Here is a 20,921-nt window from a genome sequence, read left to right as displayed (position 1 = left end):
TTGAACTTGATTATCAAAGATCTTTGGTTTAAACAGAAGATGACATCACTTCCCAGTAGAAAACTCTGACTATCAACCTTTGGTTATTGTCTTTTGGTAATCGTTTGGCAGGCTGTTCTAGCCACAGTTTTTCTATCACTACTTACATAGAAAATAACTCAGGGTTTGTAATTCGTATGTGAACTGTATAGAACATATTTTACTCAAATTATTCAGCTTGAAATTTCATCAAGGAACTCTACTTCTTGTACCCTTGCCGGTAAAATAGCTCAGCGGGTTCAGTGCTCGCTGCTTCAATCTGTGTGTGATCTGCAAGTCAGAGGTTTGAACACTGTCATGGCCAACTTGGCCTTTCATCCTTCCAAGGTTGATAAATGAGTATCACCTTCAGTTGGGTGATAATGTATGTAAATATGTTGCATGTAAAGCACGTTGGTGAGAGCGCTATTTAAATAACATTTAGTATCACCAAAATGGGCTGGCAGCTCAGGAGCCAGTTGTGGTTGTTGTGAGAGTGTCAGAGAAGTGTTCAGCGTCTGTTATCTGTTTGCTCTTTTTGGTCAGTCCCTAGAAAGATCTGGCTAAATCCCTTATTTAGATGTTATCACAATATGCTTTCCAGTGGAGCTGTCAGACAGATGACCCTGCATTTACAGCAGGTGCAGCCACTTACTCAGCTAAAGTCTGGGCCATTTGTTCTAGAAAGTCAATTTTAAATGAACAGGCTGTTAAGACATAGGGCTTCATTACGAGGTTGGTGGTAACTTACTGGTGTGACCTGTGAGTTTCTTCCAACCCTGTAACACTGAACGCGGCACCTGACTTCCCGGTGCCACCGGGACATTGTCCTGGCGGCATGGGAAGTCAGGCGCCGGATTCTGTAAGTCCCCAGTCCCACAGGACTCCATGGGAGTGGGGAGACGGCACTGGAACCATTTCTAAGAGTGCCGGTGCTTCCACAACGATTCTCCCTACCAGGGCCAATGCGCCCAGCAGTGTCAGACCTGTCGGGTGCAGCGGTTCCAGCAGGCAGACTCGTAGTGTGGTGGTGAAGAAACAAGGTAAGCCTAACGGCACCTTTGTTTCCGAACCGTCACACTTGTAATGTAGCCAGTATCTGGAAGGTCATGTGTAAGTAAGGTCATGTACAAGTAAAGACCTTGTTTTAATAATCTTGCTTTCATGTTTATTGGAATGGAATCAATCAAAATGTATTACAATTGTTAATTTAGTTAATTTTTTTATTTAAGTTACTATACTATACATTTTGGGTTGTGGAAGTCCCCAGAGTAACTTTGAGTGTTTAGTGTAGTAATATGAGCACTGACTGTTTAATACATATTAACAGATCACCATCACTGCAGCAGCAGCACCACAGGTAGGGCAGGAGCCCTCACCGCTGCGCCGAGGCCTGGAGAAATGTCGGCACCCACGTTGCCCGCATCACCAGGCATCAGCCAAGCCTCTTGGGGTAAGAAGGGAAATTCCAGTCTCACCTGAGGGAGCCTGGCCCCATTATTGCGCCTTATGCCCCCACACACTCTGTATTTGCCTAATTTCACCATTTCCTCTGCAGTTTCCACGAGGAGGGCTCACAAAATGGCAACCGCAACGTTGTGTATACGTTGCTAGGTTACCATCTCAGCACGGATTGGCTGAGCGTCTGCATTTACTCCACATCACGTCACAGGAAGGCGTTAGCCGGCCTCTCCAGCTAAGGCCGACCACATAAGGCTGTCACCTGTTTTTGCCTTTAATTGCTGGAGAAGCCGAGGGGCCGCTCACTCTCTCCTCCACGCCTTGTACACGGTAAGAAGCACCCCAATGTGTCTGCTCCACCCTACCATCCTGACAACCTGACTTTTCATTATGTATCTTTCCGTGGTGCCACGTCCAATGACACCAAGTACGGCCCTATACTAACCGAGACTGAGCGGTTGTTGTCAAACCACACATCCTGATGTGCCAAGCGCTGTCCATCCATATTCGTACCTGCCTTCCCAGGGCCTTGCCCATCATCTTCAGCTTTGAGCCTCCTACCCGCTTAGCCAAACGAAGCACCACGCGTTGTGCACTCTACTCTCCCCTTACCAAGGAGACCAATCGTACATCAGCTCTTGTCATTGAAGCTGAGTCCGACCTTATCTCCCGCCAATATTTAATCTTGTACCTAAACTGCATTCTGTTCATTGCCTTTGCCTGTCCATGTATTCGATCTGTAACATCAGAAATACAAATCCATTCATATCTTATCTGTGACCATTGCTAATTTAGCCAAACTTGCATAATGCTAATTCATGTCTTTGTACTAGATTTATGTCACTCTTAATGTAAATACCGGAACATGTACCTAAACTGGATGTATGCCCTATGATAACATTTGACTATGTATCAGATTTAATTTCTGCGCACTGCCCAATGCCTATCTGCGTTTGTTGATATAGTATTATTTATTCTTGCATTTAATTCAATCCAGTCCTAACAATAATTTCCAGACCTAGCTGATCTTGAGGCACCTGTGCCGCCTTTAATGTAGCCTACCCGACACTTGTACCGAGCACTACTAACGGATTATGCCTTTTATCATTATATGTCCCTGCATCTGTTGACGCTTCCTAATGTACATTACCTGTATTGGTCTATGAACTGGTCTCATGACACATGATATTACCGGCTTGGAATTTCGTGTTCACTTTGCATTGTATCTAGTGTCAACATTGTGTTAAACTTAGTGCTGACTAGTGCACAATGATAACAGTGGCCTGCCTAAAGACCATTTGATTCTGCATGGTACCTGACCTGTGCCCAAACTGCTAAACATCTGACTCAGCTGTGCTGTATAGCACATAACCATTGCACTGCGACGACTAAACTCAGTTACCACATGTGCATTATGTATGCCACTACCCTCCTACAACCATACCTGCTATGTGCCCTACTGGCAATAGGCCAACTGGCTAGAGTTGCAGGACATAATAATACAACCATGCAATACCCAGTTTTGGCAAGCACTATTGCACCTACAATGGGTATCAAACCTACCTCCTCCTTAACCCAGCTGAATCTCAACTCTCGGCCTATCACATCCACTAGACATCCTATATGGCCTACAGTAGATACTAAAATCCAACCTGAACACTGCTACTCCTTGAACCATGACCAACGGCCGCCCAAACATCATAATTTAAACCATAGTCTCAGTAAATCTAACCTACCATGTCCCACCATAACAAGAAATGTCAGACTCTGCGCTAGATTAACCAGACTCCACGAGCCACCGGTCAAAACTATTGTCAACACATACCATGCCCCCTTGGGAGCATGCCTCACTGACAAAAACAATGGCTTACCTAGAACTCTCTTGTTAAAGACTAGCGTTCATACCTATAAAAAACTACCATAGAGCGAACCCCCACCTCACTATCCATCCAGGAAGTAAGCCAGGGTAAACCTTTGAGCCCCTTGCATATCATAACATCCCAGACTTTAAGGGCACTCAAATCAACGCCAGATCTCTGGTGGCACATGTTATCACGATAGCTGACTTGATCTGGGCTAAAGATTCTGACTTTCTAGATATAACAGAGTCGTGGCTATACGCAGCTGCGGGCCCTGCCCTCCTGCTTGCAGTTCCAGATGATTACACTATATTCATAGCAGACAGGGTCGACTCTAGAGGGGGAAGAATAGCACTCATAGCCAAATCCAATTTAGCCATGAAACTAGTGTTACGCTCACCTGGTATCCACAGGGACACCACACGATGCTGGCGGGGTGACTGCACGCTATTTTAGGCTTTCTCTGCTTCATTGTTTGCATGGTGGGGCTAGCGCCTATGACAGGAGAATGGAGTACTTAGGTTTAGGTCCACGGTGGGTGAAATTCCCACCTCCCTCTGACCCCGAATTCCCTTCCCTTGGGGTTATTTCTCACCTTGGGTTTATATGCGTAGAGCTCTCCGTCCTGTTTCTCTGTGCAGGGGCACATTGTGAATGCAGGCGTTCCGTTGGGCCTAGTTTCTTCACTGGTCTGTGGGCCCATGCATCGGGTCCAGACCGACTGTGATTCCGACTCTTCTTGCTGTCTTCAGGTGAATTATTGTTTCTTTTCAGATTCTAATCTGTCCCTTTCTCCTCCCTCCTTTTTGATGTTGTCTTTTCCGACTATGCAGTCTCTCTAATAATGTCTTTTGTCTCCGCAGGGATGGTTGCGGTTAAAGTTCTTAACCTGCAGCGCAGAGCGGTGAAGATTACAGGTAAGTGTTGATGCGCGGAGCACAGCGCTGTATTGGATTTATTTCAACTTTGGTAACCTGTATTCTCTCTCCTCTTTCTCCTCTTTCTCACCCATGCAGAAACATGTGATGTTCCGGAGTGGCGAGCGCGAGCGCGCGCAGAACAGAATTATTCCAGGATCCGCTGCTTACCCAGGTAAGTATTGTTAGTAATGCTGTCCTTGTTTCTACCTCATTTGCAGGTTGCGGTGAGGTTCCAGGGTGGCGAGCGAGTAAAGTGCGGTATGGTTTCTGAATCTGCTGCGCACTCAGGAAGTGTTGTTAGTAATGCTGTTCTTGTTTCTTCCAGGATGGTGATGGAATCCAGATCGATGGCTTCAGGATCAGGTAATAGATAAACAGGTAAGCAGGAGCTGGACATAGTGAGCGTTATGCTGCAGGAGTGCAGAATAACGCAAAGCGTGTGTTCCAGCCTGGGCGTGGCTTATATAGCCAGCCACACCTGAAGGCCCTGACTGCACCCAAAACACTGGTCAGTTCTAGGAACAGGACTGTTTTACAGGCCTCAATCTTGGGTTTAAACCCATGACTGATACTTGTCCTATTCCTGATAATGAGCCTGGCGCCGGAGGTGATCCCTCCGTCTGGTCCTGGCTTGGTTGGATGGTTTCGATGGAAATGTTTTACCAAACGTGGAGCATGGATGTGATCGCTAGCTTCCCATGTCCTGTCTTGAGGGCCGTATCCTTTCCAGTCTAGTAAATAAAATAACTTGGATATGATGATTTTTGAGTCAAGGATTTAAACTGACTTTGAATTCGGGTTCTCCGTTAACCAAAACGGGATTTGGTGGTGACTTGACCCGAGTTCCGGGCTGAACAGGTTTTAGGAGTGATACATAGAATACTGGATGGACTTGCATATTTTATGGTAAGGCTAGTTTTACAGCCGCAGGGTTTATTATGGCTTTGATGGTATACGGTCCTAGGTACCTGGGATGAAATGTTCGAGTTCTTTTTATGGGCACATGCCAGGATGCCAACCAGACTTCTTCTCTGACTTCGTATTCTGGAGACTTCCTTCGATGTTGGTCAGAGAACCTTTTCTGCCTTTCTTTAACTCGAACCAGCTGTTCTGCTGCTCTTTTAAAGGCCTGAGTGATGGCTGTATGTAAGGTATTTACCACAGGCATTTCCAAGACGATGCAATTTGGAAGTACGTGGATGCATTCCAAACATGGTATAAAATGGACTCTGTCCAGTGCTGGTGTGCAGCAAATTGTTGTAGGCATATTCAGCTATCCATAGCACATCTTTCAAATTCCCTTCAACCTGATGTAGCATGCATCTTAGGTATTGGTCCAGTGTCTGATTTGTCCGCTCAGTTTTACCATCAGTTTGGGGGTGGTGACTAGTGGATAGACGGATATCAATTTGGGCAATCTCACAACTTTTCTTCCAGAAGTTAGAAATCAATTGGCTACCTCGGTCTGAGATCACGATAGATGGAAAACCCTGTAATTGTACAATTTGCTCTGAAAACACCGTCGCCAAACTGGATGAGGTTGGTAGACCCTTGAGTGGAATGAAATGGGCCATTTTGGAGAATAGATCAACTACCACCAAGATGGTGTTAAATCCATGGCAGGGAGGCAGATCTGTGATGAAGTCGAGGGAGTGTGTATGCCAAGGTGTGGGCGGAATCTCCAAGAGCTGTAGAAGGCCCGCATGTTTTTGTTTCTGGGATTTTTTCTGTGCACAAATGCTGCATGATAACACAAACTGTGTGATGTCTTTTCGCCAGGTCGGCCACCAATAGTTTCTTTTGACCTTAGCTAGGATCTTGGCAGTTCCTGGATGTCCTTCTACCAGGGAATCGTGATAGCTGGAAACGACTTGTTCCTGTAATGTCTTACTCAGTAGATATAGACGTCCTCTGAAGTATGGGAGTTGGTTCCTTGTCATATGGTGTTCACTCCCGGTGGTCCATTCTTGTAAAGCCTCGTTGTTCATTAGGAGCTGAATTCCTTCTTGGAGATCGTCCAGAGACAACTTTGTCTTAAGCCCTAGTAGTCTTTCACCCAGAATAATGGCTACATGGTCTGGGGCTGAATATGCGTTTTCATCGATACCCATGCGAGACAGGGCATCAGCCTTTCCGTTCCGGACTCCAGGATGGTACGTGATCACATAATTGTATTCTGTGAAGAATGAGGCCCGTCGGAGTTGACGGGATGATTGATCCTTTGTTGTTTTAAGGTATTGTAGATTACGATGATCTGTGATTACCGTGATGGTATGTCTGGCACCTAGGAGATAATGTCGCCAAGCCTTAAATTCCGCTTTGATTGCTAAGAGTTCCTTATCTGTTATCGCATAGTTAAGCTCGGATGTAGAAAACCTATGTGACCAAAAGGCCACAGGGTGCAGCTGGCCGGTCTCAGGATCTCTTTGGGAGAGTACAGCCCCCATTGCCATGATGGAGGCGTCGGTTTCCACTACGTACGGAAGATTTGGGCAGTGGTGTTGCAGCACCGGGGCTGAGGCAAATCTTTTCTTGAGTTACCGAAAACCCTTTTCCGTCTCATCTGTCCATTGGAAATGTTTATTTTTATGTAATCGGGTGTACAATCTGGGAGAAATCTGGGATGAATCAGCAATAAAAAATTGCAAAGCCGAGCATGCCCTTAACATCTTTGACTGATGACGATAATGGCCAGTTAAGAATGGCATCCACTTTATGCATATCCATCCGGACCCCTCCGGGAGTGAAGACAAAACCAAGAACTCAACTTCGGTGATATGGAAGGAGCATTTTTCAAGTTTGGCGTATAGCTGGTGCTGCCAGAGTTTTTTAAGGATGGAGCGAACTTGCCAGACATGGTCCTGCTTAGAAGTGGAGTACACCAAGATGTCACCGATGCAAACCAGGGCACACACGTCGATCAGCTCATGCAGAATGTCATTCATGAATTACTGGAATGCTGCGGGAGCGTTGCAAAGCCCAAAAGGCATCACCTGATATTCGTACAGTCCATACTTGGTACAAAAGGCGGTCTTCCATTTGTCTCCTTTCTTTACGCGCACAAGATGGCATGCCCCCCTGAGGTCCAATTTGGTGTAGATTTGGGCATCCTTGACTTGGTCCAGCAATTCTAGCATAAGGGGTAATGGATAGCCGTTTTTTACTGTCACTTTGTTTAATGCTCGATAGTAGATGCACATTCTCAAGTCCCCCTCCTTCTTGGGTACAAAGAAGAGGGGTGAGGCTGCCGGGGACTTGGATGGGCGTATTTAAATGGTTTGCTAGTTATTGGACCACATAGGATTTCACATGGAGATTCTCAGGTTCAGTGAGTGCGTAAATCCGACTACATGGGATTTGCAAACCAGGTAAGAGGTTGATCTGACAGTCATATGGCCTGTGAGGGGGTAGAGTATTGGCCTGCTCCTTTTGGAAGATGTATTGATAGTCTTGATATCCGCTTGGTAACGTGTTTGTTACGCCAAGTACCACCGCCTCTTTAACTTGGACAAGTTCTTTCGGGTCTGACAATGACATTTCCACCTGGTAGCACCTGTGAGCACATTCGTTGGAGAAAGACAGATGTTTTGCACGCCAGTCGATGTTGGGATTATCAGCCACCAACCACGCCATCCCTAGGATCAGCCGGAACTGAGGGGCCTTGATAAGGTCAAAAGCAATGGCTTCCCGATGTCCGTCTTGACACAGAAGGGTAATTTCCGCTGTGCGTTGCATCACAGGACCTGAAGATATTTCGGTGCTGTCGACAGTGGTGACCTTCTCAGTTGTCATTTTTCGACAAAGGGGAAGCCCCAACCTTGTTGCCAGGTCGTGGTCTATATAGTTACCAACGGCTCCGCTGTCTATGCATACCTCCACAGCATGCATCTGAGATGGGTGTTGGTGACTGGCCAAAATCACAGGCAGGGCAAGGTGCGAGGTCTGTGGCTCCTTCCTTTCGCTCGACAAGCAGACCTCTACACATGCGGGCCTGGAAGCTTTCTGACTCTTGTTCTCCTTCCTTTTTATCTGTAGCCCCACCTGTTCTCCTAGGGGGTTTCACCGGACATTCTTTGAGGAAGTGACCTGATTTTCCGCAGACTGAAAACCTAAGGGTATTACTAGTTCGACCTACAAGAGGTCTGATTTGCATTCCTACCGGGAATATATTTTCATAATCACACACAATCACGGTCTATAGAAGAATAGTTCTACATAACATATCTGCACGACAATATATGTAAATGTAATGGCTAATGTAGTGCCAGCCACTAGAAAAGTCTAACAGCTTGTACTGATAACACACAATACATTTATATAAAGCACATTAGCTTAAGGGTCCTATTACAACATCTAAAAATGTACAGACAAAAGTCTATGTAAGACCTGGTATATAGCACAGGTCTAGTTTGAATTTGTTTCAGTCTATGCCAAAAATTCTGTACACAGATCATAAAAATGCATGAGACTAGCTCATGCTATATCAGGGTCCACATACATTGTCGTGCAGATATAGCCCTAGAAAACTCTAAGTACCTGGCATTATCTAATGTAAAATGCCCTTTTTTCACAGTTTTCATTTAAACAATTGGGACTGATTTTTAACTGTTTATATTGTGAGTGAACCAGTAGGCAAAGTGTGATTCACACCCTTTCCCCTCTGGCCCTAGGCTGTTGACAAGTGGTTTATTTTCCGATGTTGTGAATGGCCCACTGAGATACAGAATTCTTTACTGCTATATGTAAAAGATCTAATGAGCATACATATTAAATATGTTATGTAGAACTATTCTTCTATAGACCGTAATTGTGTGTGATTCTGATTTCCCGCAGTACAGGCATAACTGCTGTTGCCTCCTTTTGTCTCTTTCGGCTTGGTTAACAGACTCCGTACCCCTCCTATTTGCATAGGTTCAGAAAAGTTCTCTGATGAACGCGAAATGTTCTCCTTTGGGCGTACGTACAAAGCACGATTGTCCATTCTGGCTCAGTCAGTTCTTCGATCTTGTAGCCTCTGGTCTAACTGTACAACAAGGTTGGTGAACTCTGCACAGTCCTTTGGAGGGTTTACCACCTAGGATAATAAGTCCTTCAGTTCCCCTCATAGACCCCGATGGAAAAATGTGGTTTGTTTCTCCTCGGGCCACCCAGTTTCAATGACAAGCCCGTTGAAGTTTACGATATATGTTAACAAATCTTGGCTGCCTCCCTCCTCCCTCTGACCACCTCCCTCTGACCCCGAATTCCCTTCCCTTGGGGTTATTTCTCACCTTGGGTTAATATGCGTAGAGCTCTCCGCCCTGCTTCTCTGTGCAGGGGCGTGTTGTGAATGCAGGCATTCCGTTGGACCTAGTTTCTTCACTGGTCATGGGCCCATGCATCGGGTCCAGACTGGCTGTGACTCTGACTCTTCTTGCTGTCTTCAGGTGAGTTATTGTTTCTTTTCAGATTCTAATCTGTCCCTTTCTCCTCCTCCCGTTTTGTCCTTCTTTTCGTTGTTGTCTTTTCCGATTATGCAGTCTCTCTAATAATGTCTTTTGTCTCCACAGGGATGGTTGCGGTTAAAGTTCTTGATAAGTTGCCGGATGAAAATGAACTTGCAGCGCCGAGCGGTGAAGATCACAGGTAAGTGTTGAGCTGTATTGGATTTATTGCAAGTTTGCTAACCTCTATTCTCTCTCCTCTTTCTCACCCGTGCAGGTTCATGTGATGTTCCGGAGCGGCGAGCGAGCGAAGAACGGAATGATTCCAGGATCCGTAGCTTACCCAGGTAAGTGTTGTTAGTAATGCTGTCCTTGTTTCTACCTCATTTGCAGGTTGCGGTGAGGTTCCAGGGTAGCGAGCGAGTGGAGTGCGGTATGCTTTCTAGATCTGCTGCGCACTCAGGTAAGTGTTGTTAGTAATGCTGTCCTTATTTCTTCTAGGTCGGTGATGGACTTGATGGCTTCAGGATCGGGCCGGAAATAAACAGGTAAGCAGGAGCTGGACACAGTGAGCGTTACGCTGCAGGAATGCAGAATAACGCAAAGCATGTGTTCCAGCCTGGGCGCGGCTTATATAGCCAGCCACACCTGAAAGCCCCGGCCACACCCAAACACTGGTCTGCATAGTTCAGTTCTAGGAATAGAACTGTGTTACGGGCCTCCATGTTGGGTTTAAACCCATGACTGATACTAGTCCTATTCCAGAGGCACCAGGACTGACTCCAAGTGTTCTGATTATGGTGTTTAAGGCCCTTGGGGCCACTTCTAAGGGCTGTAGTCCCACTGTTGCCAGAGGGCTGTTATGCTTGAGGGGGTCAGGCGCATGAACCGTGACAACTAGCCCCTTCTCCAAATTTCAAATCATGTGAACTACTCACTGTAAAACTACCCATCTCTGACTCCCAAACGCTTACAATTCACCTTATCTATAGACCTCCAGGTCCTATTGGTGCATTCGAGGAGGATATCTCTATAATGTTATCTGACAGCATGAAAGCCACCTCGCAAATACTATTGCTTGGGAATCTTAACCTTGGCTTCAACAACCCTAGCGACCATCAAGCCACAGCAATCTCCAATGTGCTCACTGAACTTAGCTTCATCCAAAGAGTGACTCTGCCCACCCATAAAGAAGGTAGAATCTTAGACTGGGTGGCAGAACTCAATTGCAATGCCTCTATCACCTCCATAATTCCTCAGCTATGGACATATCACGTCCTCCTATCTTTTACACTTGCAGTTAAAGTCCCCACCCCTAAGATTAACCTAATAGCTCCGCCAATCCTTACCAGGAACAAAAATAACATCACGGTGGATAAGCTAATACTTATAAACCCCTTCCTCAACTCATTGTCAGATACTACTGACCCTGCCACACTAGTAGATGACTATAATGCTATCATGACTAAAGACTTAGGGCCTCATTACACGTTGTGCGGTAAAAATCAACATTTACCGGCATGGCGCTATTAACGTGTCCGCCTTGGCAAGAGGGCGCTAATAGCGTACCATTACGAGTATGCGGACACAAGCATAGCGCCATGCCAGTAATGACCCTACCGCCATGCCTCTAAAGACCCAAAAAAGTCCCTTACCGGCTTCGACGAAAGTGCAGATAGCACCTCCGCCCTCACTCTGCATGCAAATAGCAGTCACGTAACCGTTAAAATGCGGAACCGGAAATAGCGTCATCTCACAGAAACGGGAAGGAGCACGGCGGCCATCTTTAAAAACACAATCCATTGCCATCCTCTGCATCCATGACCTCTTTCGGCAAGACCCCAACACAAAATCATCCAGGACAGCGCAAAGATGCCCAAGGCCGTCAAGAAAGGTGCTGATCGCCAGCGAAAAGAAAAATTCAGCGACGAGGAGCTGATCATGCTTACTCAGACACTTGCGGAAAATGCCATTGTCGTTTTCACAAATGACATGCGGCGGGAGACCCTCCTCAAGAAAAAGACCATCTGGGCAGAGGTTGCCCACAAAGTTAGTGCATTGGGCACCACCACCTGCACTGTCAAGGACTGCCGAAAGCGGTGGGACGACCTACGGGTCCGTGTACGGAACATCCTGTCCGTGAATTGCAAGCTGGCAATGGCTACAGGAGGTGGCGCAGATTCCCCTATAATTTCCGGGAGCGGGAGGAGACCTGCTACGCCCCAATTAGTGTGGAATCGATCGAGGGTGTTGGAGCCATGGAGCATGGTGCGCCCACTTCATCAGATGGAGGTGAGTGTATACATCAAACAATGCACAGTGAAGGGTGATGGGCCCCCCAAATATGAGTCCATAAACAGGCTATCGATCCAGCCACAAACCTACATGCACGCATCACCACATAAACGTGCAACACAGACCCATTCATGCATGACCCACCCGACAGCCCCATTACCGGATTCCAAAATAAAGAGGCCACAATGCATAGAGCGGCATGACGTAAACATTCTGCATAAGGCACGTAGAACCATAAACAATGATATTCCCTTTTTTTGTCCCCTACAGGGTCACAGACAGACACTGATGAACCGGGCACTGTGACACCTGCTCCACCAGCTAAGAAAAAGCCCAGGACACATGACAGAGGGGTCACCGCCACTACCTCAAGGGGAACCGGGAGGAGTGATCAGCAACAGAGAGGCAAAGCCAGCAAGAGCACCAGTTCTACACAGCCTGAGGCCACGGCTGCTGCAATTGTTCCACCCACAGCAGTGTACCCCATGACATTGGAAACCAGCACGTAGGGCCCGCACTCTGCTGCCACCAGTTCCACTGGTGAGGCAGCAGCCACCGCCTGCTTTCGGACGTTGAGGAGGCATTTGATGTTCTGATTCAAAGCCGTACCCCCAGCCCACCACGGTCCATTGAGCCAAGCCCAAGGCCATTATCACCATCAGGTAGCCATGTAGAATCAGGCAACAAGACTGTGGAAGGGCGATGGAGCCCTCATGTGTCCTAACCTCTTGCCAGAGGCATGGACCAGGGCGCAGCAGCCACCCCAACAGCTGGATCCAGTCAACACGACCTTGCTACCATCAGCCAGAGGCAGGTCTAAATCACTGTGCTGGTTGGCCAGCATGTGGCAGAGGGAGCCCGTCTGAGGGATGACCTTAGTTCGTATGCAAGCCAGACAAGGGATGCCATGGAGGCCTTCACGAACAGGATTTGTGAGGAAATGGCCCAATTTAGGCAGGCACTCACACATATTGCGGATGCCATGAAGCGACAATACCCCCCACCACAGAATCAACCGGGCACCTCCTCCTCTGCGAGTTCCCAACAAACAAGCCCCCGCCACCGCTCTCTGCATACCAAGAGGCACACGGCATCACAACCACCCAATGGCGGAGGAGCCCATGATAATTAGGGCCATCAAGAACTTGCTGGCACATGTCGAGCAGGACACCTGCACACTATGAAACTCACGTGGGGGTGTTGTGGGGGGAGGGGGGAAAGGGTGTTTTTGGGAGTGTTGTGGGGGAGCGGGGAAAAGGGTGTTTTTGGGAGTGTTGTGGGGGGAGGCGGGAGTGAGGAATGGGTGTTTGCACAGTTGGGGCCATGCACTTTTTGTACACATTATGATCACAATACACTGTTGAAAATTTGAAACACAGGCTTGGTCTCCATCATTGTGTATGTGTACTTCATTGGGGACAGCGTCCTTTGTGGGCCTCACCACATACATCAGGGCAACAATACCCATCTCCATCCATAATATAGTTCTCCCTTGTATCTCATTGCATTTGATACATCAGATGCTGACACTCATCTTGTCCCTCCTGGCCATGCAAGAGGCAATGGCGAGGATGTTGCCATGATGTGTGTCATCACTTCGGTGGTGCTATAGGTGTGTGGTTCAATGGTATGGCTAGGGGTGTTACCTTTGCATGCATTCAAGGGCACATAGCTGTCTTGATGTTGTGCTGTGCTGATTCTGTAGTACCATCTTGACGCCATGTTGCTGATTTGTGTGTCATGTGGTGTGGCATGATGTGCAATGTGGATGTGGATAGATGTTCAATATTCAGAAGACTGAATTGTACTCTATGTTGTGCAGCTCATAATTGCATGTGGGTTTACCTCAAGGACATTGCGGCCATCCCTGATGGACATTGGCCTACATCTGTATGTCCATTTGCCCTACAGACGACAGTCAACACCCAGTAGGAGTATGTATCTCTCCCCACCACATCACACTGCCATGTGCTTGCCCTGCTACTCACCAAGTAGCCAGGAACGTTGACCGGCTTGTTACTCCATGTAGTGTGGCATGATGAGTTACGCAGGGCCATGGAATCATGGGTTGATCCGGGAAATCGTGCACAACAATGTGTGATTATCTTCTTAGCGTCAGATGCCATTTGCACTTTGATGGAGTGGAATTTTTTTGTGTTTTGGTAGACTACTTCATTTTGATGTGGGACCACCAATTCCACATGGGTAGAGTCGCTGGTCCCGATGCAACTTGGGATGCCTGCCAGTGATTAGAAGCCAACTTTGGTGTTTGCGATCTCCTGGGCAGTCCGTGGCAGGAATATGTGTTCTCGTGCATGCTTCAGGAGGGCATCGAGTACCTGGTTCAGCGTGCGTGAGGATACTGGTTGTGAGATGCCATGCATCTGCCCCACTGTATGCTGGTAGGTGCCTGTGGCCAGGAAATGGAGCACAGTCACCACCTTCTGTAGAGGGGGGAATGGCAGTTCTGATGTCTATGAGGCTGACAATGTCGTCATGTGTCATGTGCATGATGCTGATGATGGTATCCCAGTCCAGACGGTACAGGGTGTGTATCTGCTCAGGGGTTAGGTTTAATGGACTGCCTCGGATCCTGGGGATTGGTGGCTGCCTCTGTGGTGTGCCTAGGTGCCCTGGTGGTGCTTGCTGCGCCTGTCTTGCCATCCTCCTCCTTCTCCTCCTGCGTCTCCTTTGTGCTGCCTGTTGTTGTTGCTGCTGCACTACAATCATGTCCTCCAGCCCGTGTAATGCTGCTAGTATTGGAACCATCTTGGTGTGGGAATGGGTGTGCGAAGGGGTGTGGTGTGCTCCTTTTGTGCTGCCACAGTCTCCATTGCCTCCACCTGTGCTGATTTTGTCCACCTGTGGCAGGTGGGAACGGTGCTAGGTTCTGATAATGGGTGGTTCGCGAAGCCGTTATTTGCGCCATGCCGGTAAGGGGTTTTGGGGGCTTTTCCATGCCGCTATTAGCACGTCTGCCTGGCTTGTGATGATGTGCCATTAGCGGCATGGCGTTATTTACGGCATCGAGGGTCGCGCGCCCGTGGACTGGCCGCTATTAGTGGCACCGTACTTAGCTGTGTCGCAAATAGCGGTGAGCCGGGTCGTAATTGGCATGGGGATTTAACGGTACCGGTATTCCCTTACCAGTAACGTTAAATCCCTACCGCACAACGTCTAATGAGGCCCTTCGACTTTATCGCCTCACTACAAATGAGTCAAAGTAAATCTAGAGCTCACCTGAACTCATGGTTCATTCCGTACCTCAAAACGCTGAGAGCCAAAAAAAGAAAATGCAAAGTCAACTGGAGACACCTGCCCACCGAGGAAAATAAAACAAATCTTATCAATATCTAGTCCTTATACAAGAAAGAAATAATACACACGAAAATGGAAACATATAACAACAGGATTCATCAAGCTAGCTCAAGCACAAAGGAACACTTTGTAATTCTAAGAGTTGGAAGCCCCCATACCCCCTACAGACATATACAGAATGTACAGAATGCCCTATTGAATAAAATCGCCCTTCTCCAGAACAAGATTGCCGATAAAAAAAGCAAAACTACCGAACCCTGACTCATCTGCTAGCACCCCCATGCACTCATCTGAACTGCCACAATGCTTCAGTTTTTCAAGAGTTTCTATCCTTGAGGTTGAAAAAATTATCTTATCCCTCAAACCTTCAAACTGTCAGGGAGCTAGTTGCCCAGCCCAAATTATCAAAGATGCCGCTAGAGACTTGGCACCTTTAATTTCCAAACTATTTAATGCCTCTTTTTCATCTGACACCATCCCCAGCAACTTAAAGGAGTTTTGGGTCGTCCCTCTCCTCAAAAAACAATCACTAGACCCGTTCATCCCCACCAACTACAGGCCTATTACGACAGTACCATTCTAAAATTTTAGACAGAGTTGCCTACCTCCAGATACAGGAGTACTTAGAGTCCAATCACCTCTTGGGAATCTGCCAATCTGGCTTTAGGCCTCAACATGGCACAGAAACAGCTCTGATTGAGCTTAAAACCCAGATCGACGAAGTCAAAGACAAGGGGAACACAGCATTGCTACTTCTCCTTGATCTTTCGGCTGCCTTCGATCTGGTGGACCACAAGGTATTATGCAATCACATCGACTCAGCCGCACACTTTTCACAGGACGCTATACCATGGATCCAATGCTTTCTGAGCAATAGGACCGTGAGAGTCTTCTCACCGTCAGCGGCTGCTGACCCCGTTCCCATTAGATGTGGTGTGCCACAGGGTTCCTGTGTCTCACCAACAATGTACAACATATTTACTAATCCCTTATTCGATGATCTAGACCATCTGGGTGTCACCCACACTAACTATGCAGATGATACCCAGATTTTCATACCGGTTTCCAGGGATTATGACAAGGATGTCACCTTAGTAAACAAAATCTATTTTATCATCCAAGAATGGATGGCTGCCCACGGCCTCTGCTTGAATGATGATAAAACCGAGCTCCTCATACTCGGAACTGCATTCAACCTCAACAAACTTGGCCCCAAATATACCTCATTTAACATTGATGGCAACCATATTAAAGTTGCTAAAGAGGTAAAAACTCTAGGTTTCACCCTAGACTTTACCCTCACCTTTGGCAAACAGGTCAATGCCATGGCCTCGGCAATTGCATACACTTGCAAGCTGATCAGAGCCGGTAAACCCTTTCTACCCAAGGACAGTTGCACTATAATAGCCCGAGCCCTAATCCTGTCCAAGTTGGGCTTGGGCACAAACAAGCACATTATTAACAAGATCCAAATTCTCCAGAACAATGCTCTGAGAACTGCACAGGGCATTCCCAGAAGAGAACATATCTCAGAGGTGAGGCGACACAACAAATGGCTGACCATCAGTGACAAAATCTTGTTCAAAACTGTCTTGTTAACCCATAAATGCCTCAACAAAGCTGCCCCTCTCTACCTTTCGGAGAGAATCAACAGAAAATCCACATGATACTCCACTAGGATTGCTAGTCCTGCCAGACCTGCCTAGCCATGCCGAGGTTTAAACTTACAAAAGCCGGGGGGAGCAGCTTCCCTATCAAAGCGGCGCAGTTCTGAAATTCCCTCCCCCTGTCCCTGAAGGCACCAAACCTTTCTTAACTTCAGACACAACACCATTAAATGGCTCATCGCAAACGACCACTAACCCACCCTATTGTCTTGACCCTCTTCTGTATGCCTCGTTGTATCATACTCTGTAACATACTGTATTTAACTATTGTAAATTTAGAATGTGCTGTATATAACCACTGTAAATTGTAGTTTAGTATCTGTTACCTTTGTATGCATATATCTAACAAACGTTTCCTTGTATGTATATCACTTTTGTACACTCCGTTGTAACCTGTGTAACTAAAGCTGAAAGTGTTCATGAAACCTCCTGTAATCTGCACCCTGATACCCCCGGATCTGGTGCGCCATACAAATTAATAAACAAACAAACAAACTCTGTATGTATATGGTTAACTTTTGGAAGAACATGGCTTTAACTATTGTTTTAAATATTTTTTTAATTGTTTAATTTCCATATTCGTTTAAAAACGATGTCATTTATGGTATGTACAATATGATGGTTTTAAGAGCATTTTGCCCAAATTAACTTGAATTTGAGTGAACTTTACTTAAGTCACACTAATTGTGATGGCTATGCCCTGACATGTGATCCGAGCTTCCTATACCCATACCCAGAAACCCAAGCTGCACCTCACTGATATGCCAAAAGGGGAGCCGAAACATGTATGGAGATGTTTGTGTTCTTGTGCAGAAAGGCTACGAATTAGCAGTTTGTGCTGGGTTCTCATTTTGCAGTGATACAATGCCTAATTTGCAAATCCTCTTTCTCCTTCTGTAATGGTATAGAGTGGTTTCTAAGTTTGTGCAGAGTTTTTTTTTACATTCTTTAAATCATTTTGTACAGGTGATAGTATTCGTCTCCACAACTCATGTGGCAAATGTTTGCTTATTTGTCATTTTTCTTTTTAAATGCAAGCTTCAATCCCAGTTGCTTCCCACCAATCATGTTACCTCGTCCCTGGGCGTTGCAATATGAGTGAAATATAGTCTTGCTTCACACTCCCACTTCTTCCAATAGCTACGTTGTACTCATCTAGCTTACTATGGCACCAACTTGCTTTTACTACACTACCAAACTACACAATCCTTTAGCACCATGCACCGCCTTGAAGTGTCCAGCACCACACAAGCATTGGTAACACGTGCAAAGGAAAGCGGTAAGCACACACACAGGTCAAGGAGACTGATGGTCCTTAGAGAAATGGCCACCACACTCAACTGAGTCTCGCAAGGTGTCCACGGCCCATCCTGCTCCATCAGAATCTCCATGTTCCTGCAAATTCCAGTGCACAGTTTGCAGCACATGTGACTGCAGGTAGAGGCAACCCTCTGGCTGGCTCTTCAAGGTTCAAGGTTCAGATATGGAGGGGTGAAGCCCAGAGCAAGACAGGCTCCCAGCTTTGGATATGGAATCATCAAAGTGACAGTTTTCTTCCATGTGTCCCAGCTCCTCTGCTTGCCCTGCATGTGACCCTGATATCCCTTCCTGGTGGTAGTCTGACGGGCAGCAGCATCGGGGCTCTTGCTAATTCTTTATGCCACCCGCAATGTTTGTCAGTATAAACTCTGCCCATAGTGTTCTACACTACATTGATCCCGCTCTCATGACCTGTCACCTGGCATCTCACATGGTGGGGACAAAATGCCACTTTCCCCCACTTTGGCTTATGAAAAAGTCAAGGACACTCCTCTGGTGGATATTTTCGAAATTAGGGTAGTGATAAGAGGCTAAGAAGTGGAGCCACTGCCACCTCGGCCACACATATATTTATTTATTTTATTTATTTTTTATTACACGCCTAATACCATACATGAATTTGGTTTCTAAGCGCGGATCCGGGATTGAAATCTCTGTTGCTATGCGTGGCCTTGCTTCCAAGTCAAGTTGTGGTGGGGCATATCAGAACAACACCACACAAATTCATGGTGAATTCTTATCAGCATGTAGTTGCAGGCAAGTTGAGTCAGTCTGCTGGGCAGCCATTTACTTCATGCATTGGTTCTACGTGGCAGGGTGGCAGAAATTAGCAGTATGAGATGGGTTTCAGCACTTTGTTTTACCTAGAGAGGACTGGCAGAGATTATTTGAGGTCATTGCTCAGCAGGTAGGTCTTGTAGGTTTGCAGTACTATCAGCTGGCAGTGGTGACCCCTCCACATGCTATCACCTGTGTTTGATTTCCCTCAAGCAAGTCACTGGGTAGAGGACTTGTGTCGCACGCAAACGTGGCCCGTTTCAGACAGTGGCTGGCATTCAGACAGCAGGGGCAGTTGGACTCATTGAACAAAGAACATTTCCCCCGCCATCAAACTAATTCTCTTGTATGTTCCAGTAAAAATAAATTGCAACCTTATGCAATTACATATTACATACAGTGCCTTCTATAAAGTACATCTTTACTGCCCGGCGATGAGGTGTACTTGTGTTTGGTTATTATAGGTCTAGTTCCACTCCTGGGCAGCAGCGCTCCTGACAATGTTGTGGTTTACATTGACAGATGCATGGGATACCTTATTTCACATGCTCTTTTGCATACAGGCTGATAAAAGATGAGCCATTATCATCCCCACATGGATGTTTTGTTGCTTCTACTGCTTTTCAGTGCACGTTCCATTATTCCCTGTGATTCCTGTGTGGTTAGTGCCTTTCTGTTTCCGTTTCAGTGCTTGACACGCGCACTAAGAATCTGGTCCTAAGGCCAACTTACTGTTTTACAAGCTATCAGCCATTGATTGTAGCACCCTTACTAGTTAGTGTGCCTCTAGTTGATGCTGCTGGTTGTTTTGTTTTCTTGGGGTGGGCCAAGCTCGATTTTCTTATTTATTTTTATTTATTGGTCATTTGTAAGGCACGTATACATCTAAAAATAGCATTTCAGGGCACCACAAGGCAAGAAGGGAAGGGAAAAATACTGACAATGAAGAAAAAAACAAAATAGGATATAACAGTCCTACAAGGCCTTATGACCTTCAGAGCGTGCAAGTGCAGAGAGGAGGGGTTAAGGGGACGGGGGTAAGTGTGCCGGGACCCCGAAGGGCAGGCAAGTGCCATAGAGACCATTGCAGAGAACAACAGGTAAGTGCGAGGCGGAGACGGGGGCGTGGCTACGAGAGCCATGTAGGAGGACGCGATCTGGAGGAGCTCCCGAGATCCTGAAATGATCCTGGCGAAATAGTGCATAACAACGTGCCTATGACTGCTGAAAACACACATGCCGGTGTGTGAACGGTCTGACTGGGCATGGTGAACTTTTGGAAGGCGTGGGAGGAACGGTTGTGGATTTTGTGCGAAAAAGATAAGGTGCGCCGGAGACGAAAGACGAAACAAGATGACCGATCAACAACCGGAACAAAGGAAGGAGCAGGCCGCACGGCGGTCAGGCGATAGAAGCAAACTGTGTGCGCATTTGTAACTTGTGCAGAACGCAGGTCCTCTGGGTCATGTCTAACAGAACAGTGAGACCGAAGGTGAAGCAGCCCACATTGGACGACTTCGCCAAGACGTCCCCTGGTCCGGAAAGTTCCAAAAGTAAGGATAAGTCGCCTACAGGCAGCATGCCTGTGACGGGTACTATCCAAGAGGTCCTGACTGCGGACTTGAAGGCGACCTGGGAAGCTAAGCTTGATCTGGCCGTAACTGAGCTGAAAACGCTATTGGAACTTAAGGTCGGTAAGGTGCAGGAGGAGGTGAATTTACTCCGGCAGGACGTCAGGTCCTTGGCGGAGCGCACTGAGACCCTCGAGAAAGAGGTGAGCCCGAACACCACGGATTGTGCCTCCCATAAGGCCGAATTGCATGCCCTGATGCAGAGAGTGGGCAACTTGGAGAGCAGGGCGGA

The sequence above is a fragment of the Ambystoma mexicanum genome, chromosome 2q (assembly GCF_040938575.1).
Source record: "Ambystoma mexicanum isolate Mex_15411 chromosome 2q, UKY_AmexF1_1, whole genome shotgun sequence".
NCBI lineage: Eukaryota > Metazoa > Chordata > Amphibia > Caudata > Ambystomatidae > Ambystoma > Ambystoma mexicanum.
This window is presented reverse-complemented; position numbering follows the sequence as displayed.